This window comes from Ambystoma mexicanum, chromosome 8, assembly GCF_040938575.1.
Source record: "Ambystoma mexicanum isolate Mex_15411 chromosome 8, UKY_AmexF1_1, whole genome shotgun sequence".
NCBI lineage: Eukaryota > Metazoa > Chordata > Amphibia > Caudata > Ambystomatidae > Ambystoma > Ambystoma mexicanum.
In genome coordinates this window covers 1021665700-1021690338 of record NC_090929.1, presented here as the reverse complement: position 1 = coordinate 1021690338, position 24639 = coordinate 1021665700, and the positions used below count along the sequence as shown (strand labels likewise).

General features: G+C 47.1%; 1 protein-coding gene across 2 annotated transcripts in view; it reads left to right on the top strand.

Annotated features, from left to right (window-relative positions):
* The first annotated feature begins 854 nt into the window (after positions 1–854).
* AP3M1 (adaptor related protein complex 3 subunit mu 1) overlaps positions 855–24639 on the top strand; it is a 213408-nt gene continuing 189623 nt past the window's right edge. The window contains exon 1 of one of the 2 annotated variants that reach the window (XM_069610961.1): positions 855–1086. The gene's annotated coding sequence lies outside the window, so the exon portion shown is untranslated. The remainder of the gene's footprint in view (positions 1087–24639) is intronic. The other variant, XM_069610962.1, reaches the window with a different exon arrangement.

Here is a 24639-nt window from a genome sequence, read left to right as displayed (position 1 = left end):
TGGGGGGTCTATTCCACTTTACCTGGGCTAGGCCCTATTTTTATGGCATCAGAGCTCTTTTCAGCCTGCGGTACCGCCTTCCACCACCAGATGGCGCCTGCGGCTTGTTCAGCAGAGCTACTTGCTTCCCATGCCCCAAAATGCAGCTGTAGAATGCTGTTGTTCAATGGAACTTTCTAATCAGGCAATTTGATGCTCTCCTCAATCACACTGAAGCTGCTGCCTTCAAACTCTAAGTTCACAATGGTGCCGGAACCCAGAGTCCCGTCGTGTCGTTGCGAACTACCGTGTTATAGTGCCTCCTAACGAGGCAAAATGACGCCGGAACCGAAGTCCCGTCGCGTCCCCTTAATGCGGATATGCTCCACCGATCTATACTAACGCGCTGCGTGTCCTATGCAGTGTCAACGCGCGCGCCCATATAAACATAAACATCAATCAAACATACATGACATTCACATTACATGACATTAAGTACTTATCTCAGCTGCTCCAGCAGCAAAGAAAGCGGAAGGACTATGGGGACAGTTGTTGTTATATAGGACAGGAGAAAGGTATTGGGTGATTTGGTCATGTGATTTAACAACCTATGAAAAACGGATTACAAATGTGATGAGTTTTGTTGGGATTTGTAGTTTGTTGAATTATTTGTTTTTCATGTTGTTGGTTATATATTGCTGCTCGAGTAAGTAAAGAGAAGTTAGAGCATAATCTGAGCCTCCGAGTCTTGACATATAATTTGGTTCCCTAAACGATTTAGCATACTTGGCTTACTTTTCATGGCATTCATACAGTATGTTCACTGAGCCTCTCTCCCAGTCCCTGGCATATCCAACGTCCCAATACGTACCTTTACTCTATCCTCTCGCTTTACAATTGGAGACGTGCCTATCAGTCCTCTTTCTATGCCCATGACTGCTGCTCAACGTGGCACTGTACGCAGGCAGTGCTGCAGCAGCAGCTTTCGGATCTGTCTTGTTACTGCCATCTTTGGCTGATGTTTCAGGCTGACAGCATAGTTATTACTTTTCAGCGTGTATATCCGTCCAGCGGCAGGGTCTGATAGCTGCAGGGTTTGTGCCCCAGGTAATTCGACCCTGTGTGACTATACCTCTTAGCTTTAATTGTGGACTTGGGCTCTGCTGGGAGTCAGGCAGTGGGGGTTGTGATTGCGGTACAGTAATGGGTGGTACCAGTTCACTCAGGTACTGTTTCATATTCTTTAAGACGCACGTATTCCGAAGTAACTCCCAAAATTGGTGACCATTAGCCAGAGGTCCCATCCGTATTTCGTAGTATTTATAAAGAAAGACTGTCGTAAGACGGAGCAGATGGAGAGAAAAGTGTGCATTGCTGGACGTTTATCAGCCTTGATGGAATATAGGTATATCTTTTTTAGGCGGTGCTGGGCAGGGGGAAATTGTTTATGGCCGTGCTTGCTATGCACCCATCCCACACTGCTATCTGCGCTTTTTTTTCAAAAGAAGAACATCTAACTTTTTAAACAGACGCCATAGTGTGTTTTACCTACTCGGTGGAAAAGGCGCTTGTCAAACTGAGCAGTGTCGATGAAAGTGCTGGCACTTGTTTTAAAATATGAATTTTGTTGTAGACGTTAATGATTTTGAATCTTTTTAAAGATGTACATCGTTATGTGGAGGAAACGATGCGTGCCATTGATGAGAATTTTATTTCAGAATATTATATTCACTTTTTCTTGTATCATACCCGCATTGCTCAGGAACACTGGGTCAGAATTCCATGTTGCATTTTCTTCAATATATCACAAATAATCTTCTTTGACTTTTCATCTCCTTAAAATGAACTGGCAGATTTTAAATATAATAACATAAGAGCACATGGCGCTCAAATCCATATTTGCGTTCCTTGATTTATGTTTGTGTGGCATTTATGCAAATATGGTAATTGTTTTCTTGCAGTGTTGCGGATTAAGTGCTCATAAACGCACGCCCCTCTTTAATGTTTGCATAATTGTGTGGAGCGTTCAGCTGTTGGTGAACAGATAGCTTTGCATGATATATGCTTAAGTACCCAATTTACCATTTTAGTTATGTGACACCATTGCATTATTGTTTTGTTGGGGGTAGCGAAAGTGTTGCCATGCTAACTCTTACTGCGTTCGACATATTACTGAAGAGAATTGAATGGCCTTCCAAGCAGTACCTCTATCAAAAGATGCTCGACCCTCCTTTGCGGTAGCGATTACTTTTTATAGGCACGTAGTGGACGGTCAATTCCACTCGTTCTCAGCTTACTATGCCATGTGGGTAGCCTCTACAAGATCCACACAATGATGCCTTTTATCAAGTTGTACAATTAGGGTGCCAAGGCTGGCACTGTATCCAGAAAAGAGAATCTCTCTCTCTCTCTCTCTCTCTCTCTCTCTCTCTCTCTTCCCCCCCCTTCCTCATGTTTCTGTTCACATACACCTATTGCACAATCTACCCTGGACTTGGCCACCACATAATTGTTTAACAATCCTAGTATTACTGTGTTGGTGTTTGTTTAACCGCAGACATTAATTTGACTTCTCACACAACAAAAGCTTACGCACGTTTAGGTCATTTGAGCCTCTCACAAATCCATCATACAGGTGTACACTACAATTTGTAATACGTATTAAAATAGTCCTCGTGCTCGCCTTGGAAGGAAGACGACACGGAGCAACCCAAGTTCGATCCCCAGGGCCGCGCTTAGAAACCTCTGGATATTAATAAATATCATATAATAATAAAATCATTGAACCTACTCTGTCTGTCTTTTGTGTTGCCTTTTTTATTTTCTTCTTTTTCCCCTTTCCTCACAGGCTACTTTCTGCAGTACACCCTTTTAGGCACTATGAAACTACAGTGGTTATTTGTTGCAGTATAAAAACTTTGGTTTACACCAGTGGTCTTCAAACTGTGGGCTGCCCCCCGGGGAGGGGGGGATTTTTTTACACAAGGGGGCTTGGCAAAAAAAAGTTTGAATACCACTGGTTTACAAATCTGTTAATAAAACCATTTAACATTTGGAAACCTTTAGACACCTGCAGAAATTTGCCACGTTTGGACAGCAACGTAAAAATATCAATGGTAGTCTTAACAATCCACATAAAATAACTCTGACTTACTTCATCTCATGATACCTCTTTAGACTCTCCCACCTCCCCGGAAAAAGACAATTTATCTACCTTAAACCATAAATCCAAGATTTGGAGGACCATTCCAAAACAAGAGAAACACAAACGATCCTCCTCTGCAACCACTCTGCAGACCTTACCTAAACCCTCTACTACCGAACAGACAACTAACCAGGAATTCCTCACTACAGGAATCCATATAGATCACTATCACAAAATACCACCCTATTACCGAATGTAAAAGAAACACAGATGACCAACCGGACTCCAAGCAGGACTTGTCGTTCTCTTTGAAGAGTAATGCAATGCCTGATAGATTTCTGAAGAGCAGACTCCCAAGGGACGCACAACCTGTGTAAAACGGATAACACTGGTAAGCTGCCAAGAAAGTCCCCGAACTAGGCGCCTTCTTAGCAATGCCAGCTCTATAGCTAAATGGTACCAGCCTCTCTGAGGGGCTAGCGCTCATTGCAGCTGCTTTTCCGTGCCATTTTTAGTAGGGATGCAGGGTTAGGGTATGTCGTTTTTTAATTGCTAAGGGTAGTTGGGGAAGGGGTGGGGGCATAAAATAGGGGTTTGTGTAGCTTGACCCCATTCAAATGCAGAGAATTAGCACGATTAGTCACCTACAAGTTGTACCAGATCCTATTAACCAGTCCTCTGACATCTCTGAACTTATTGTGAACAAAACTGATGTACTAATAATAGGAGACCTTGCTTAAAGAGGACTATTGCATGGTAAAGGAGGCCATCACCATGGGCTACAAGATTAAATTATCCAAGAGAACGAGCAAGGAATTGCACATATACACATACTCTGATGTTAAATTATCATCTTCTGACGTGTCAGACTGCAAATCGCGTATACTCTGTTCCACCACACGTGCTTCTCCTTGATCTACAGACCACCATTATACAACCCACCTTTTGAAGATAACCTGGCAGGTACGGGCTCCAATCTTTCGTCAGACTGCTAACCGCTTACCATATTGGGAGATTTCAATCTATGGCCAGAGAAAGGGTACAGCATAGTTGCAAAATCACGATCTGCACACCTGGATCGATTTACACCTCAAGCAACTAGTTAAAGGACCCACTCTCACAGTGGGACGAAAAACATATGGCTGTTTTTGTAACAGAAATGTCCCTTCAGTTTTCTATACAGTGGGCTTATACTGTGGGGACCACCACGCCAATCCTTTTAGCATCTTCACCCAAACACCACCCCTACCTACATCAACGCTTCGTTCCATTTCGTTGATTCTAGCCCAGTCATGTTATTTATTTCCCCCACCCCCAAAAAAACCTTTTATTTAACATACTGGGGGCACAGAAAAGAGTATGAATGACTGACACAGTTCAGACTACTCTGGCGACAAAGGACTATGCAAACAAATGTGTGGTACAATAGTAAAAAGACCCAGCTTCCACCGCTCCCCCAGCACACAATAGCAATCTATTCACCACTCCAAAGATCAGGCGGTCTTACAGTGAGGAAATGTTCTGCAACAAAGGGGGCTTTAATGATCGCAGCATAAGTCTCTGTAAAGTCAATGAATGGGCCCCAGATAGAGACATATTTGGCATAGCGTCCTTCACACAGCGCAGTAATTTTGTCGGTCACCAAAATGTACCAAATTTTAACCCACCACATCTGGACCACTGGGCCATCAACAGACTTCCAGTTTTGAGCAATAGTCAGTTTCCCTGCCAGGAGAAAATGCCCATTTGGCCAGTAAGGGGGAACAGTCCAGCACCCCTATCTCCGAGGATTACCACCCATGAGGTCCATGAGGAGTGACAGTCCTGTAATAGCTTTTATTTCAGAGAGCACCTCATTCCAGAAAAGGCCTACCTTTTGGACAAGACCACACCATATGGAGAAGGGAACCCAAAGCGTCACAACCCTCCCAAACAAGCGGCAGAATAATCTCTAACAATGAGGTTCAACCTTTGCGGAGTGCAATACCACCTGTAACTAAATGTATAGGAACATTCCCTATCTGTGACACATCTGGAAGACTTAAGCATCCTGCCCTATATTCTCAGCCACTCATCATCCTTGATGGGCCCACCTAGGTCAACCTCCCATTTTGCCATATACAGTTGGTGTACAACAGGGTCCCCTGTGTCCAATAATTTGTATTGCTTTGAGATCCAACCCCGTGAGTAACCCCACCCACCCCCTGTATTGATTACTCAAGGGCGGACAGTGGCCTGTTAGCCCCCTTTGTGAGTGGGTCAGAAGCCCAATGCCACAGCTACACATAGCGGAACCGTTCAGTTTCTGGCAGGGTAAAGGCACATTTACATTTGTCAAACGTTATTGGGCGATTTATCTGTGTAAAGCTGATGTAGGCTCGACAAGCCACCCGCTACCCAATTCCCAAAGCCCACCCAGTTGCAGCCAGGCCGAAAACCTGGATTTTCCCAAACAGGTGTAAGAGGCCCCATTCCCATTGACACACCCCATCTGCGGAGAACCCTTCCCATTTAATACAGTGTACATTTGGTTGTTGCTAGCAGAGAGAATCCCCACTCCTGGCCCAGATATGTCCTTTCCATATAAGGTAGCTGAGTCAGGCTGACCACCGACTGAGCTTGCTCGATTTAGTTTCCAATTGGTTGCAAGCTGGGCTCAGCCCAGGTAAAAATATGAGAAAGCTGCGCAGCCAGGTTATATCGTAAGACATCGGGGACCCCAGGGCACCCACGCCCACTGCTCTCAACAGCAACTTTCTAGATATCCTGGCTCGCTTGTTTCCCCCAGATAAACTTGAAGATCTTCCTCTGAAATGTGCAGATATGCAAGTCGGGGATCCTCACCCGCAACGCAGAGCACAAATAAAGCAGACGCAGGATCAGATTCATTTTGACTGCCGCAAAACGCCCAAATCGGAATAACTCCTGGCGCCCCCCCCCCCCCTTGAGTTAATCTTCAGTCAGTTCCTGGAACAGCGATGGGAAATTAGCCCGAGGTCCCCCTAGGGATACGCACCCCCAAATAGAGAGAGACTCCCGGGTCCATTATATTGGGGCAAGAGCCCCAATCACGCTCCTCTCCTGGGGCCTCAAAGGAACATCCAGCCTGTGCGATTTGTTGTGGTTTACCTTGAACCGAGAACCCACCGAACACCTGAAGCACCTCTGCTAGAGGATCGGGAATTACTCTGGGTGAGAAAAACATCATCTGCGTAAAGGCACACCTTATAGTCCGTCTTCCCAACCCAGATGCCCTCTATTGCCCCTTTAGCTCTAATTCGGCAAGCAAGTGGCTACATACACAAGGCAAAAATCACCAGCGATAGCGGGCAGCCCTGCCTTGTGCCCTTGGTAATTGACAGTCTGGACGAAAATGCCCTGTTAACCCTAAGGCATGTAAATTGGTGTTGGTAGATTGCCATTACCTAACTGATAAACCCCGGCACACACCAGAACCTAACGGACATGACCGTAGTCCACCTTGGCAAAGGCCTTACGGGCATCCAGGTCAATAATGCCCAAATCTATGTCTGAGCTCATCCCCACTTCCATTAGGCTCAGAACTCGTTGCACATTATCATGGGCACTCCGGCCCACAATGAAACCCATCTGATCACTGTTGATGAGTCCGGGAAGGACCTCCATCATTTGACCGGCCAACATTTTGGAGAAAAGCTTCAAGACCATGTTAGCGAAGGTAATAGGGTGATAAGAGTCACAAAGTAGTGGATCCTTACCCGGCTTGGGAATCAGGACAGTTGTAGAGACCCCCATCGAAGGAGCTACCCTTCCAGATGAAATAAAGGAATTGAAGAGATCTACCGGGGGGGAACCAGAAGTTCCAGAGGTTTGATAGCCAAAAATCAGTTGGGACCCAGAGTCACAGGTCTTGATTGCCCATTCCACTTCCCCCGGCAAGATCGGCACTTCCAGAGATTCCCTATCCTCACAAAATAGTGTGGGCAGATGCGCACCTCCCAAATACTGGGCCTGGGCCTCTGTCTGGGGGGCTCACCCCTGAATATTGATTTTAAAATGGGCCTCAAAAATCCCCAATTTATCAGCCTCCCAGCACTGCACTACCCCTTGCTCATCGTGTAAGGCTAAGACAGAGTTCCGATTTTGGAGCTTGCGCAGATTGGCCACCAGAAGGTGATTGGCTTGGTTCTCATTAGCGTAATAATACTGCTTGGTTTTCAACATTGGCTACGCTGTCCTGTCAGCCTGGTGCCCCTCCATTTCTTTCTGTGCCAACCTGAGTTTGCGTAATGCATTACAAGACCCCAACCTCTTGTGTTCTTTTTCAGCCCATGTAACCTCTTTCTAAACTCGCCTCTAGTGTAAGCTGCTGATTTACTGAGGAGCTCCCGCCTAACTACAGCCTTCATAGCGTCCCACACAATGTCCCGTGATGGACCAGAGTTTTTATTTTCCCTTAAGTAATTGGAGATCACCTCCCCCAGCTCTCTAGTCACCCCAGGGTCTTTAAGCACCCGGTCATATAACTTCCATGGGCGCCTGGGCCTCTCGGGCCAATCCAGCACCGCCAGAGAGACTGACACAGGGACATGGTCAGACAGGGTGCGTGTACCTATTTCCACCCCTCAAACACACGGATACAACACACTAGGAATAAGGATGATATCTAGTCTAGAGAAGCCCCCATGAACATGTGAATAAAAAGAGAAGTCCCAGTCCTCCCCATGAGCCAGCCTCTGTGCGTCAACCAACCACAATTCACGGAGGAATAGGCCAAAAGCCGTCTCAAGTCTAATTTGGTGGGAGGGAGATGCTTGTCCACCTGGGGGTTATGCATCAGATTAAAATCCATGCGTAACAGGATTTTCCCCTCAGCAAAAGGGAGCACCTTGAGTAGAAAGCTTTCCAAAAATACATCTTGACCAACATTAGGGACATATAGGGATACCAACGTGAACATCCGATCTCACAACAAGCCCTTAACACAAACATAGCGCCCCTGCAGGTCTTGAAGGACCTTAATTTTTGAGATTGGGATCTGCTCACCCACTAAAATGACCACCCCCTCTTTTTTCTCGCCTCCAGGTGAAAAACTGGTGCGGGAATGCCCTGCTTCATGTGCTTCTCATCCTGTACTAGCAGGTGGGTTTCCTGTAGGAACATAATGGAAAGAGACATATCCCTCAGTTTGCCAAACACAGATTTCCTTTTCAGTGGGGAATTCAAACCCTGTACATTCCATGTGCCCATCAAGATTAGGTCCTCCCCCCACAGCATCAATCGCCACATCAGCCAACATTCCCCTGCAAATCAAGTTGCACTCCCCCATCCCCACTGCCCGAAAGGTCCACGCACTAGTTTCGTAGAATAACTGTCCGTCCCACAGTATACATTTATGCCCGAACCCCCGTTACCCCAACCACAAACCATGCTCAAACATGAGCGATTTCCAGACATCTGGAAACTCCGTCGGGAACCCGACTTGGAGGGCGGAAAAGAACCATAACCCCAAGAAACTCCCTCCCAGCATAGTCCCTTCCATCAAATACAAAACCCCTCTCCGGACCACCACAACTCAATCCCGGAGAACACCCCATCAGACTCGGTTCCAGAGGAGACATCACCCCAGCAAACAAGCTATCACTCAAGACTGCAGATAATTTGTCTTTCTGGATGGCCCCTTCACCATCCTCCCCCCGCCCACCTCGTGCCATTTCTGGGAGGAGACCGGATCAGCACCCTGACTCGAATCCTGCACACCCTCTGAATCCCCCCCCACCCTCTCCAGATTCACCAAGTTCTCCACTTCAGTGTTCAGACCACCCAGCGCATCCCTTGTTGAGTGAAATGCAGCGCAGTAGGAAAGCCCCCCTATAGGGCACTTCCCTTGCCCGTAGCCACTCGGTCAGCGGGTGCAGTGCCTTTCGCTTTACCAAAGTCGTTGACGCCAAATCCTGATGCAGGGAGAGTAACATGTTGTGAAACGAGATGGACGGCAACGGTCTAGCTGCAGCCATTATGCGTTCCTTGAGTTTAAAGAAGTGAACCGTGATGGCACATCAGCAGGCCTGTCCTGGGTCAGGGCAGCACGTGATCTAGTCCAGTGAGTTCTATCAAGTTCAATCTCATGATCTTCAGACAGTTGAAGAATGGAACGAAAGAGGCCAGCCACAAAGTTGGATAGGTTTTCACCTCGTACCGTTGAGGAAATGCCCCGGATCCAGATATTATTTCTGTGGGAGCGATTTTCCCCATCTTACTGCTAGTCGTCCTGGGCCCCAGAGCGGGCCTCAAGTCGATTGGAGCACTCCCCCCACTTCATAGGACTGCTCACGGAGGGTATCCTCCACCCTGTGCTCTGAAACTCTTTTATCTAATGCCAGGATCTGGTGGGAGAGTTCCTCTGTGCTCTTGTGGATTTCTTTTGCAGATTTCGGCTAACAGAACCTGCAGGTCAGACTTGGTGCGTGAGCATGGTTGGAACTGGGTCAACCCCATGAACCTGGGCTGCAATGACCTCAGTACGTTTGCGCTTGTCTGAAGATTGCAACATTGTGGAGATATCCCCTTTCTTCTCTGGCTTAGGAGTTTTAGCCATGTCAGACCTAGAAGGCAGCAGCCGGTCAGACCCACACCACTGCAATGCATGTACCACCATGGAACCTGGGCTATACTTCCAATGTGTTTTTTGGGGGTTTATGCTTCCCTGTGCATCATCTGCATTGCACTGTTTGCTGTCTTAAAAAAATCATTTTTATGTTTGTTTTTATATCTCTGTGCCACTCCAATGTAATTCTATTCCTGCTTGATTTCACTTATTCTCTCTGACTCAATCTACTAGGCCTCCTAGTGAGTTATCCAGAACTGGGCAGTACTCGCCTCCCTCATTCCTTGACTTAAACCTCTGCCTTTCTAAGGCTCTCTCCATCTCTCCTATATTCTCTAACTGTTACACTATCACCTATTCCCCCATCTCTCTCCAAGTCCGGCAGGAAAAAGCACAAAAAAGATATCCCGAGTCCAAAACCCTGGTCTTCCCATTGCAGATACCTATGTCAGTGCTTCCTCTAGAGAGGTTTTCGCTAATATCCTTTTCTCTGTCCCCTCTACTGATCTCTGGACCCCCAGACCCCCAATCTCATCACCACTCTTTCCCTCCTCACAGTCCTGGCACCAAGTGGGAATTCTCCTTCACGGGCTTTGCATCCTCTTGTTGCTTCGTTAATGCCTATCACACTGGCACCATTCTGGTTCAGGGCCCACAACCCAACCTCCTTCTCTTTAACCGCATCTTGCCTTCTCTCATTAACTTCCTTCCTTCACCTGCATTTGCCCCCTCTACTCTATCCCCCTCCTCTGAATGGTGTACCACGGCCCTGTACCCCACCTCAGAAAACCTTCAAATGCACTGACCACCTCCACCTGGCGACTCTTAACGCCCGCTCAGCCAACAAACACTCCTTTGACATCTATCTCCTTCTTTAAGACATTGACCTCGACATTCTCACACTTATAATAGCACTTGCTCTATAAATAACACATCATTATCATTGTTTCAATGCCAGCTCAGTGACTGCCTTTGACTCCCTCCCCCCTGACAGCTTCAAGATCATCTCCAAGCCTTGACCTCACCGCACTGGCAGGGTGTTGCCTTAATCTTTCCTGAGTGGGTTCCTGCCTCCATCTTACCTACCAAGACCTATTCCTCTTTTGAAAGCCTGGTTTGCAAGTTGGTCACCTCTGCCACCTCCACCCTGACCATTGCTACCATCAACCGGCCTCCAGGCGCCGCCTTCTTCCACTTGTAACCTTCTCCTCTTGGTTGACTTCAACATTCAATTCGACTCGCCTGGCTCTGCGACCACCCTATTCACTGTCTCTGCCCCTCGCTTTCCCTTTCCATTCTCCCTTCTGGACCAACCCACACAGCTGGAAACACCCTGGATGCCCTCATACACTTGGACCTCTTCTCCCCCCTCCCCACCTTCCCATTAGTCACTCCTCTCTCCTGCCCATTAGTCACCCCTCTCTCCTGGTCCGACCACTTTCTCCACTCCTCCCATCTGGGTCCCATTGGCCCCCTGGCTGCCCCCAATGAGTGACTGCGGCTGTCTTCACCTCCACCCCCCGTCACCCCACCACCTGTGATTCGGCCCTCAGCAACCTCCTCCTTTCCATCAACAATACTCATGACATTCTTGCCCCAGTCCTGAGGATTCGTCTGAAACCTGCCTCAAAGCATAACACTTGGTACGACACTGCACTTGCAGCCCTGAAACGTAATTGCAGGGCAGCAGAAAGGAAGTGGCTAACCTCAGGCTCATCCTCTGACAAACTGGCCTGCCACCTGCCCCAAAGGAAATACAGACTCGCCATCCGTGCAGTGAAAAGAGCACACATTCAGGCATGGGTCTCTGGCGCATCCAATACCTCGGTCAAACTTTTCAAAATCTGCAGGGAACTAGCCAACACCTCCGTAGTCTCCTCCTCTCCTTCTCCTTCCCAGGCCCTCTGCAATGCATTTGGCCTCACACTTTGCCACCGAAATGCAGGACATTCTGACCTCTCTTTCTACACTCCCTCACATCCCATCCAATCTCCCACACCCTTTCCCCAGCCCTTCCTCCTTTTCCTCTTTCTCTCCTGTCACACCGGAGGAAGTTACCAGAGTTGTCTGCTCCATGAAGGTCCCTTCTAAACAGGTCTCCCCTTGCTCATCCAGGACCATCAGGGATAACATTGGCTCTCTTGCTCCCGCTCTCGGTGATTTCTGCAATTACTCTTTTACCACTGGAACCCCCCCCCCCCCCACTTAAGCACTCCCTTGTGCGCCCATTCCTGAACAATCCTCCATCTCCCCAGCTGTCCTTATCCTTCTTGATCTCTCCTCTGGATTTGACACAGTTAACCGTTCCATCCTCATACAAAGGCTCTACGATACACTTCGTATCTCGGAGCGGGCACTGGATTGGCTGTCCTCTTTCCTCACTAACCCGTCTTCCGAAGTCATCCTGGGCCCCTTCTCCTCTCCTGCTTCCATCTCCACCTGTGGTGTCCTCCCAGGGTTCTATTTTCTCCCCCTGGCTCTTTAACATCAACCTTGCTCTCATCTCCTCCAACTTCCAATGTTATGCAGACGACACACAGTTCTTCTTCAGACTCCCTGCTGACTCTCTTGCACCTTCCATCATCCCTGCCTATCTGCCATCCAGTCCTGGTGCTCCTCCAATGATCTCTGCCTCAACGCCTGTAAAACACAGATCCTTCCCATTGGGACCCCTGCTCCCTCTTTCTTCTGTTCACTCTGGCCGTCCTCCGTGTACTCTCACCCTGCTCCTTCAACTGAAGCCAGAAACCTTTGAGTCCTCTTCGACTCCTCACTCTCCTTCCTCCCTCACACGTGGGACATTGCCAAGAAGTCCAACTCTCCTTCCTCTCTCACACTCGGGACATTGCCAAGAAGTACAACTATCAGCTCTTCCTTCTCAAAGGAATTCTACCTTTTCTCACTTTCCTGCAGAGGCTCAATGTGACTCGAGCTCTAGTTCTCTCTAGACCTGACTACTGTAATAGCCTTCTCCTGAATCTTCCTTCTTCCACTCTGCGACCCCTTTAGCTTATCCCAAATAGGGCAACAACACTTATCCTTGGCCTTACGCCCCGGGACCGCATCTCTCCTGCACTAAAAAGTCTTAACCGCCCCCTGGTTGCTGCACGGATTACATTCTAGGCCCACTGCATCATCCACAAGGCGGTCTAGGCCCAGGCACCACACAATCTCCAACGTTATCTCTCTAAATACTCTCCCACTAGGCCACTTCGCTCCTCTGGCATCAACTCTTTGCATGTAAAGCATTTTGCTAAAAAGAGGGTGGGGTCGCTCACTTTCCTCTGTGCGCTCCCTCTTTTGGAATAGCCCCCCCTCCGCCTTGAGCAGGATCTTCTCAAATTCCAGAAGCTCCTTAAGACTTTCTTCTTTTCCACCTCTTTCCCTTCTTCTCTCCTCTGCTAGTCCCACAGTTGCTGAATCGGTGTCCTTGGCCCTTATGCATCTTCAGGGCCTTGACTTCCCACACCAATTCTTCCCAGCTCCTGTCTATCCATAGCACTTTGCATCTGCACACCCTCCACTCTGGAGACTCACACGTACACCTCACATGGCCCTGGCCGTGTAGCACTCAACATTCTTAGCACTTCGTCCATGGTTCACCCACAAGCTCGTACTCCCTAGCACGTACCTCCTCTTCCCTCTTCCTTTCTGCACTTGCATGTTCTGAATACCCACAAAGCATAGTAGGTTCATATCTCTTCCCCCTCCTCCTCTGCTCTTAATATTGGGTTGTAATATATTTCCCAACTTCCCTCCATTCCTGTCATATGGGTGCTTGAAACAGTATATTCTTATCGTATAAGCACCTAACAAGCAAACAATAAATAAATAAATGCGGCGCCCACAATAGCCACCGCTATGCCAGGTCGACAGTTGCAAAAAAGCGCAAAACACAGCTCGCCTAGGTAGGCGATCAGTCCTGGGTACAGGCACACCCAATGCCTATCCCAGAACTGCTCCAGTAGGCATAGGGCAGACCAGCGTGGCAACTGGACTGAGAATGCTGGTATGCTAGTATCCGTGCCACCCCCTCAGCCAGGACATCAGTAGCCATGGAATGAGTGGTAATGCATTGGAGGAGTCCGCAAGCTGAATATGGAAAGCTCTGCAAACAGGGAGACTAGCGAACTTGGAGGCGACCCCTTCCTCTTCTTGCGGTAGTATCACTGGCCACTGAAGGGGCTGCATCAGCAAGTCTTAAGACAGTGCCCGCTTCACAAATCCAATTGGGCATGGGGAACCCAATGAAGCAGACCTCTAAACCTGCTTCACCTCAAATATTCTTGGCCCAATGCAGTGTAGGAGCACAATGCAGCTAAATAATCCTAATGTAATGCAGGGGGAGCAGTGAATCCATGGACAGTGTTACCACAGTGGGTGTCTTCCCGTACCATCATCACCCACAGCCCTTTGAAGCATACCCATTCACTTCATTGTGATCATTGTGGCTTTTCCCAAGCTTTATTTTTCCTCTGTAGCCCGCGATGTAAGGTGTAGTTTAGGTGACAGCATAAAGGAGAGTCACAAGAAAGGCAGCAGGTCCCTGGTGGCACCTCCACCCCACAGCGACATTCAGCGTATCAGCAAGGCTCAGGGATCTGCTTGCATAGCTTCAGTCACAGCTTCACAATGCCGGGGAGCGCCCAGGGGGAAGCAGCCCGCCCTCTACTCAGTGCCGCTGCACCAGCTATCTCAGGATCACTGCTGTCAAACCCAGCTGTTCTGGGCGGGGAGTACTTGGCGCAGGAGGCGCCACCACACATATGCCAGCCTCATAGCCTAGAAAGCTGCGCATCCGGCCCCCCTCCTTCCTCCAAGGCCAGCAATGCACTCTCCGGACCGCTGCAGAGGCACACCAACAAGGCCGCAAAGTGTTCAGAGCCGAGATCCGCTGCGGCACAGACTGCGTGGGAAGGGGCTCCAACACAGAACACCAGTCAGAGGCACTGCACCCCTTCACGTCCTGGCACGGCCCGGTGCCGCCACCTCACCAAAGGGCCCGGAACACACCACCGGAGGCAAACTTCAGGATGCCAGGCCCCCTCGGGGACTCCAAACTTCACCCAGTAGTGAGGATGGGGCTCAGGATGGGAACTGCACCATTTTCGCACAGTTTAGGGTGCCAGGAGAGGGTCTCCATGTGTTTCCCCGCCCTCATGATGCTGGAGACACTTAGGTAGCCATCCGGATGCCATGCCTAGCCACGCCCTGCTGCCCAGTCCTGGTTTTAACTTTGAATTCTAGGACTGGGAGAGGATCGGAATATAAATGATGCTCTAGAAGGATCACACTACAGAAAGCTGATAATTCTTTTAGTGTACTTATCCTACTGGACATCTCTATTTCTTATGATACTCTCAACCATAGGATTCTGCTAAAGCTAGACTTATAAGACATTTTACTCGCTCCCAAACGGAAAACTCGTTGAAAAACTCTATGCATAGCTCGCTAGACCTTCAATGGCAGAGGGCTTGAAGCCACCATATTCATCCTCTACTGCTAGGCAGAACGCTCTGCCTAGTAATGCAGCCATTGTAACGCTGCCAAGCTTCAAGCCTTTGAGGAGTGTGCTCCTTTCTCTCGTTCATGCTTTGAAATTCTATGCCCAGGTGTCTGCACACAAGACTAAAACCATCCTGCTAGTCAACTAATCATAGCAGGGCCATCCCCTACTATTTCCCCCCCCACCCCCCATGCCCGCCAGGGTCCGAAACATAGATGCAATGGTTACATATTCATAATAATCACACAGACAACTTGTATAGAATTTGGAAACCCAAGATCACATTTATTGAAGTCATACATCATTTGGGGGCCGTCCCAGCCCTAAGTGAAGCAATCTCACTAAGGTGGCCCTTTAGGGTTTTACCCGGGGTCGAAATAGTTCTTATTGTCCCGGGTGACACTTGCCATTTCCGGTTTTGCAGAGTAGCGGACTTCCGTTTCTGGTTATCAACTGTCGAGCAGTAATTTCCCGGGACCACTGAATCTCATTGACAAGGAGTCTCAACTGTCCATAAGGGACTTGGTGCCTGTCGTCCAAATTTGGCTTGAGTGCGGCCATCGGGAAACCGGCCACGGCTGATATCACGGCGTCAAACTCCTCCCCGGCTAGGACCACCCCGTAACTCCGCTTGTGACAGAAAAAGAATACTTGGCAAACATTACACACCCTAATGAACAAAAAATGCTTGTTATCTGACACGCTTCGAAATCCGCTGAAAATAAAAATAAAATGTAATACAAATGACAGAATCCCTTAAATCTGCTCAGTGAATTTGCACACTTTGCTCCCCCTATCCTACCTAAAGGGAGAGTGAGGGTGGGACTTCAGCTATGGGGCTACAACTAAGTGAACGATCCCAGCAGCCCCCGGCTTTATAACTGTTCCCAGAGCCCAAGCCGCAGGTGGCTGGGCCGGGGATGCTCCTTTCCGGCTCTGAGGGAGGAGGAGAGGTGCTAGGTACCCCTTTGGCAGGTGGGGGGGGGCAGAGGGGCAGTCCGCTATGCAGGCTGTCCCTTTCCATGTGTTAATATCCCCGCCAAAAATATTGCCATACAACAATGGCGCAGTTTTTTGCAGCGATATTAGCCCATGGAACCTGCGGGGGACACCGCTGCAACCCACATTTTTTTAAAGGGAGCGGGGGACACCCCCACAACCATTAAAACCTATTAACCCCATCAATAATATCGCCTATGCCGTTTCATGACGACTATATATATGGTGATATTATTGGTGGGGATATTACGTGATACCCCTGTGGCTGGCCAGCCCCTTAGCACAATGTCAGTAAAATTCTAACCGAACCTAAGCACCTCAGACCACCCTTAACTAACAAGAGAGCCATTCTCAGAAACCTCAAACAGGCAGAAACTTGTATTATTATTAGAGAATGTACTGAGCGTGAACTTAGCTTCTGGATGTAACAGAGCGACATACAAGTCATGGTGGGGGGCGGGGGGGAGTACACACTGAGGGAAGCAGAGATTCAAGGGAGTGGGGAACTAACAATGGGCCAGGGGGAGGGTAGGTAAATTGGCAGTAAAGGATCTACAAGCAACTAGGGAAATAGACAGAGGGGTGCATATCGCCCAGTCTCAGTTGGCCGGGGAGTGTGTTTGTACCCAGGTGTTATAGGCATGCTCACAACGCATCAACCAAGGATTATGCGAGATAGACTCATTCAGGTTAGTTTTTCTGCACCTTTAAAATTGGAACAATACTCAGAAACATGTCACAGTCCACATACATATAACACATCAGCTGTGGAACATAAGAGATAGCAATCATTTGGGTTAGTCACCCTGCACCACTTGACTGAAACTAAAATGGCAAGGACCCTCATTCAAATACTTTCCCACTGAATCAGTAATCTTAAATCAAAAGGTTAGTTTTCGCTAAAACCCTTCCTTTCTCCCTCCTCCCACTAACAGTCTTGTGTCTTTAGCTCTCCCTCCACCTTGCACAACTTGCACAATCAAGTCTCATACTTGGCAGGCTGCCTCCAAACATCCTACATTAAAAGTAATGCCACTGCTTGCTTCTATAGCCCTATCTTATTGACCCCACACAACCTCACCAGCAGCTATCCAGATCCTTGCAGTACTGATTTTAACGGATCATCCCTGGGCTCGCCCCTCGCAATTAAACGCACAACCATGTGTCTCTAACCAACATTGTTCACCTGTAAAGACACCGACACGCAGTAATCTGGTATTTCTGGTCTGCAAAAACGAGACCACAAAAAATGCAATAGGTGCGTTATATGAGACCACTTTACATTAGATCATTGAAATTATGAAGTCATTTGGAAATAATGTCCTCCCCATCTCATAGCAATACTGCAGGGTGTAACTAGAGGTTCCTGTAAAGAAATCTTAATATAATACCATTCGTTTTAATGCAATCTGTTATACACTAGTGGTTTAGATAGATGGAAGGTACATGTTTGCTCTGCCTCATCCAAACATAATACTAGCTAACAAACAACCATTTGGCATCCTGCCCTAGCCATCACCATCTATCTGGAATACCGTGTATGCCAACCACTCTTTAACACAACCTCAAAGCACGACAAGCACGCATTTACCTGATAATGTAATCTTTCAAGCTTTTACTTGATATAGCCCATATGCTCAGTTTGGTGTTCAGTAGACACTGCACCTCCAAAGACAGTTGGAGGTTTATCTGCACACAAATATGGAATTTGTCCATTCTACATGCATCAGCAATGTAGCAACAGGTATCTTGCTCGCTCTCTTCCCTGTACTTATTCTAGCTTCCCACCCAAACACATCTCTTTCAGGGACCAAGCAGAGAGACCATGCACATGGCAGAAGTCGCGGTGTAGATGCCAAAATAACATAACATATATCCTGTTACTGTAGGTCTATGTGGGGCCAGAGTCCTCATCTGATTTGCCAAGATGCGTACTGTTCAATGTTTCTATTAGAGGTTAATTTAAGTACTGTGAGAAAGTCCCATATCGCTGTCTGAGTGATGGTGTTGGCGTGGCCATGGGGGACAGATGCAACCACCGGTTCAATTACGTAGGGCACAGAAAGGTTAAAGGGGGTCCCCAGCAGCCTTGGTTGAAATACCTTTTCACCACCCTCTATCCCCCCAAATGACAGAAGAAGGCAGGACCTTGCAAGTTTTGGAGAACTGGCAGGGGGGATAACCAAGACCAGGAAGAGGGACTCCTTGCCGCTGGATAAGGAAGCTACCAAGTATGGGTGACGTTGCTAGGGAGGGCGAGGGAGAGAAAGACACCACATTGCCCCCCTCCCCACCACCCTTCGCAGTAGCATAACTCCTTCTCTGTGCCATCCCCACTATACCAGGAGTCTAACCTCTTGTATCATGAGCCTTTTATTGATTGGTTAACTGTATTTTCTAAACCCTGTCCTCTTCTTCCAAAGCCCAGAGCTACAGTATTTATCTCAATCCTCTTATCCTTTAAGAAACACACCTTGATTAGGACCCTGTTGATCATTAGAAAAGCTCTTTGAACAAATATTTACTCTTGTTTTGGACTGCATAGTAAAATGGCCCTTAAAGCCTCGGCATGGCCATTCTGGTGTGCTACAATTTCTAGGTTTTTAAGTGACAAAAAGCAAAGCTGTTTAACTTTCTGTTTTGATCTATACTCTCTTCTTACTGCAAGGTGGAAAACCTCCCAGCAATTGGATTCAATAGGAAAATGCACATCTCCCTTTGAATCCTATGTTTGGAGGGATCCCCTTTGTGAGGAGGCAGCATGCCTGCTTTAGAAACTAATGTGGGAGCTGTTGTGTGCCCTGGTCATGCATATATAGGACATTCAGGGGCATTGGTGTCCCTGCAATGTTAATGGTTTTGTTAATGGGTTTTGCGCCGAGCACTGTTGCCACTTGCGTGGTCTCTTGTTGCTCTGGTGGATCTGCAATGGAAAGAGGGTTGCAGGGTTTGTTGGTGGGATTGAGAAGGAGAAGAGCAAAAGAGATTTGATGTGCTGTTGGCAGCTTCAGTTCGGAGAAACCGGTCAATGAGCGTTGGTGCATTTTTGGTTGGTAGCCGTCATGTCGAGGTGTAATTGTGTATGGTTTCTTTTCTTGTCTGGTGTTGTGAAGTGTGTGTGGTTTGTTGTGCGGAAGAGGTGTGGTTGTTTGGTTCAGAGTTTGAGCATGTGTATTAGTTCAGTTAGTTAGTTGCAATACATTTCCGACACCCAGCATTCCATCTAAATGCAATACATTTCCCACTCCCAACTGTTCATTTTAGTGTGATGTGTCTACCCCCCCAGCAATTCAACCAGGTGAGACACATTCCCTATCCCCAACATTCCATCCAAGTGCGACATGGTTTCTGCCACCAACCAGTCTCTCTAAGTGCGATGCATTTCTCACCCCCGGCAGTCCAAGTGCGGTACATCTTCCGCCCCTAACCGTCCATTCAAGTGTGATAAACTTCTCGTCTCCAACAGCCCATCCATGTGTGATGCATCTCCCATCCCCCCGCAATCCATCCCAGTGTGCCACACCGTTAAACAACCGATCTGGGTCTGATACATTTCCCGCCCCCAATAGTCTATCGAAGTGCGATGCATTTCCCACCCCAAACAATCCACCTCAGTCAACCCAGCATGATACAGAAGTTACATAGTGGCTATCTCGGGGTGCAGCAGGGAGAATATGGCTTAGCTATACTATTAAGCTAGATGCATAATGTGGCTAACCTACACATACGGATTTGGTGGGAAAGTGGCTAATTTACACAGTTGGGTTACATGCAGGATAAGGCTAGCCTATGGGAGTAAGCTAAATGCAGATGGGTGTATATCAGGTCATTAGAGTAGATCGTTTTTCTGGAGCACATTTGTGGTTGTATTCCCCGCTTTTCTGGTTGGTTTCTCTTGCTGGATCTTTGCATGGATTATCGCATTAGATTTTGTTGATTGGGAGGGGGGAGTAGGTCCCTTTACTCGGTCTCGGTTCTTGTCTGGTGTATTCGGTTAGTTCCTGGTTTTGTAGGGTTCTTTTCTGTGTATTTGTTAATTTTGTGGTATGTAGATGTTTTTTAGGCATTTTCATCCCCATCTTAGCTGAAGAGTTTTACAGCTATGCAAGAGAAGGCTGATTCTCCACGATTTTTCTCGCATAGAGTTTCTAGGCGGATGTTGTTGCTGGATCTAAGTGTTCTTGCTGGTTTGTAGATGGTGATTTTCTTTTGTATGATTTGCGCTCCTTGGCCCTGGATTGCTCTGTGCGTTATGCACATTGTTTTGAAGGAGTTTCTTTTTTTGACTGGGAGCCAATGTAATATCCTTGGCTCTGGTGTGATGTGGTCTCTTCGGGAGAGTTTGAGCAGGATGGCTACAAATTACATTCCAGAATGGAGCGCAATGACGTTGTAGGGATACAAGTAGATTGTCAGCAGCAAGATTTGTGGGCCCGATGCTCCTTCCAGCTAGAAGATGGGTAGCTATGGCATGGTTCCTAGGCTCGCTTCCGACGGCACACATCTGGTTCCGGGTCGCTGATGTTTGCTATGAGACTAAAGTTCCCCCTAACCCCGCTAAACATACTGGCATTTAGTTTTCTTATAGGCTTATCTTGCCGGGGCATGCGTTATCTCCTGGCCTGGGGGGATATTTGCGGCTCCCTGAAGGAACACTGCTTTGAAAGATGCTCCCTCCCCCACTGCTAGGAAATGTGGGGCAGTTATTGGGCTAACTGCTTTGATTTCTCTGATCAACTATCAGATAGATGTCTGTTCCTTCTACTTGTTCTCTGCCTGTTGTTTCTCCTCATGGACATTTGGTAGAGATGCTGCATCGTGAATGTTTTGCTGGTTGTCAGATGTAGATGCACTATCATTGTTTGCTGTTAGTTTATTAACTGTTGGGTGTCCAGTGGCATATCTACTAATACAATTAATAAAGACTGTTGAAAAAGGGGGCATGTGGGTTGAGGGTCCAAGTGGCATGTAAAAGCTAGTGTTTGCATAATAGTATATTACGCAGGCATAGAAAGTTGTTCATCACGGTTAACGGAAGTTCTTTTTTATCATGTTTGCTTAAACTGCAAATCCTAACTTGCACAAATTTTTAAGCATTAAAAGCTGTTTTCTAGGTATATGAGCATTATTTAAGTAATGCTTTTTTAGATGGTGATGTCACCATCTTAAAACAAGCTTTAATTTGGCAGAGTACATAAATGTATTTATTGGGCATTATTGATGAAAACATGTTCAAGTTCAGTTTTGCACCCTATTACATTTCGCATCGACATAGGAGAACGACTTCTGTTCACTGTGGTGAATGGAAGTCTTTCTAGTGTGCCTTCGCTTAGTGTAACTTGCATATTTGAACTTCGCCAGTTGCTGGCTTGGTGGAGTGGGATAGGAGGGTAAAGCCATCACAGGTGTGTGTTTATAAATGAAATTATTTGGCGCCTACTAGTAGCATTGCAACTTTGATTTAGCATTTTGGTAATTATGGATACCCACATGTCATCTCTGATTTCATGTGTCCCTTGCTTAACCATAACTGCTGAATGTTAGTGTTTTTAAGTTTTGCATTTTAACTATGATGTCCCTTCAAATAAAGTTATCTGAAATTCACTCAGAAGAATGTTTGTTTATAAGAATTTTAAACCTAACAATGTTTTAAGTGACTGCTCATTGTGTCCATCATTCCCAGTAGCCGCTGTGCGAGGGGCATCGAATTCCGCCATGTTAAAGACTTAGTTAACCTTCCCTGCTATACCCACTGACATGCCCCAGGCATGCTAAACATAGCCACAGTGCCTATTGGCTGTGCCCAGTAGACATCTGGGGCATAGCTTTTGGCCATGGACAAGGCACAGTGAACCTACGTACAATGCTTGCTGGGGATGGCATTCAGCCATTCCTGGTGGTCCCATGCCTGGTGCAGGTGCTGCAGCTATTTTCAGTGGCCTGCCCTACTGCTGGCATACTGATCCCACATGCATTGCATGCTGGCATGGCCTGTGCCCATTCTCATAGATCAGCATTACGGGGGCCCAGCTGTGACTGGAGTTCATTGAGCTACCCACAATGCCAGGTGAGCATAGCCACCAAGCAGTCCATGCCGATGTGCATCCTTTAGACATGATGGAAGCATATGGACGGTGCCTGCATCGGCCACTAGGTGTCACCTGTGACCAAGGCCAGTGGTCCTGGTGTCCTGGGTATGAATATGGATGTGTCCTGGGCCCACTGACTGATTACAGTGCTAGCTGGGCATGGCCTGTAGCACCTACTACCCGCACTGCCAATCCTCTGCACACAGTGAACCTACCTACAGTACCAGATGGACTTGTCCTGCACAGTTCCTCTGCCCACTATGAGGTGGTTGTGCCCTGGTTATACCCTGGGTATAGTTCCCACTTGACAAGCAGTGCTTACTTGGCACATTGAGCCACTTTGTGGTGACTGGCAGAGAGCCCATTGGGCATGATCGCCATTTTTTTTGTGCTTTAGATTTATTTTACGGATATACACTGAGCACTTGTGTCTTTCATTGACAAGACCTATCTGAAAGTCACCATGCCTTGGGCTCAGGACATACCCATTGGTCACTATTGGTACTTCTGTATATCTTCTAAAAAATGCAGAAAAAAGTAGTTGTGTTAACCTTGTGCATCATCAGCCTTAGAAATATATTGAAAATCTTCAGTGAAGGGACGTAATGCTTACAGCGAGACACAATAGACATTGGCAAAGCCAACAGTTTTGGCATTTGTTTAGCCATGGAGTAGTCACTGGCATAATGGTACTACCTTGTTATATAGATAATGACCTGGGGATTGGGGGTGGGGATAACCTTCTAAATCTCTGCCATTCTCCTCACTACCCTCGCACAGGACAGGAAATATCCTTGCAGTATTCCGTAATTTTGTGACCATTGCTCGAATGAGTAGTACCCCCATCTATGAAGAAATCACCCATCTAACTACATCTGCCAACCTCTTCCAGGCGCAAAATTTGCACCACACACCTATTCCCTCTTTTTCCCATAGGGTTCCAAAGTAATTCCACAGTCTGTCCGTTTTTCGGGATACGTCCTATCAATTTACAGAGTTCACCCTCTGGTGAGCCATCCCATCGGATTGTGTCTTTTAATTAAGCAGCCAAAATGTAGAACTAAAAATCTGGGGGTGTCAACCGCCATCCGGATATGGTCTCCGCGCAGCATATCCAGGGCCACCCTACACCTTACAGATCCATAAATAAATTCCCCCTCCTTAGTATCAAACATCCTAAAAAAAATTCTTTATCATATATGTGATGGTAATGAAGAAGTACAACATACTGGGTAAGTATTGATTTGTCCTTATTGACCTGAAGTGCAGATAACTTATAAAAGTTATCCAGTATGTCCTATATTATCAGAAAATTGTACCAGGGATTTTATATATATATATATAACATATGACATCAGCATATAAGAATATACAATGTATGTGATTATCAATATTTCAGGTTCAGGCGTATAATTCCGAAAGTAGCAGCTAGTAGCTCCAGCACCATTGCAAACAAGATTGGGGACACCAGACATCGGTGACTGGCGTCTCTTTCCAGAGTCCACTTGAAAGATACCCAGTTATCTATTTTAACCGAAGCCATAGGGCCATAATATAACAACCTGATCCATTTCAATCTAATCAGGCCCAGCCCTAGTATCGCCAAAATGTGAAGCCACGCCCACTCAAGTGAATCAAAGGATTTGACCGCATCCAAAGATGCAATCACCAATCCCTCTTTTACAGTCTTAAACCTGTCCATCGCATACATTAATATTCTTGGGTTAATAGATGTGGTCTTTCCCCCTACAAACCCTCATTGGTCCACATGTACCAGGTCAGATACCATTGTTGACAATCGCATTGCAATAACTTCCCATAAGATATTATCATCTACATTGATCAACAAAATGGCTCAATATGAACCGCAGTGTCTAGGGTCCTTCTAAGCTTTCATCACCACTGTTATTGATTACCTCATGGATTCCTTAACGATTTCCCTACCGCAAGCAGAATCAAACACCACCTTCAATTTAGAGACCAGAACATCTGCAAAAGTCAAAGCTCCATTGTGAGACACTTACCTGCCGATATATTTCTTTGTATTTAAGTGAGCGCTCCCAGTATTTCACCCTCTGAGAGGGGTGACTCCTGCATGTTTCGGACTTCTTCAGACAATCTAGGTAGCTTCACAAAATGTAGCATATCCAAGGCATCCCTCTCTGAGAATTATCCTTCTCTGGAGTAAAGGGACATGTAATATTCCTGAAATGTCTCATTCTTTGTTTCGTTGACAACAACATTGTCTTTCTAGCCATGTCAACAATCTACCAGCCTTGTCGCCCTCCCCATCAATGCATATCCTGTGTTGGCCATACTCATAACTATGCAACGC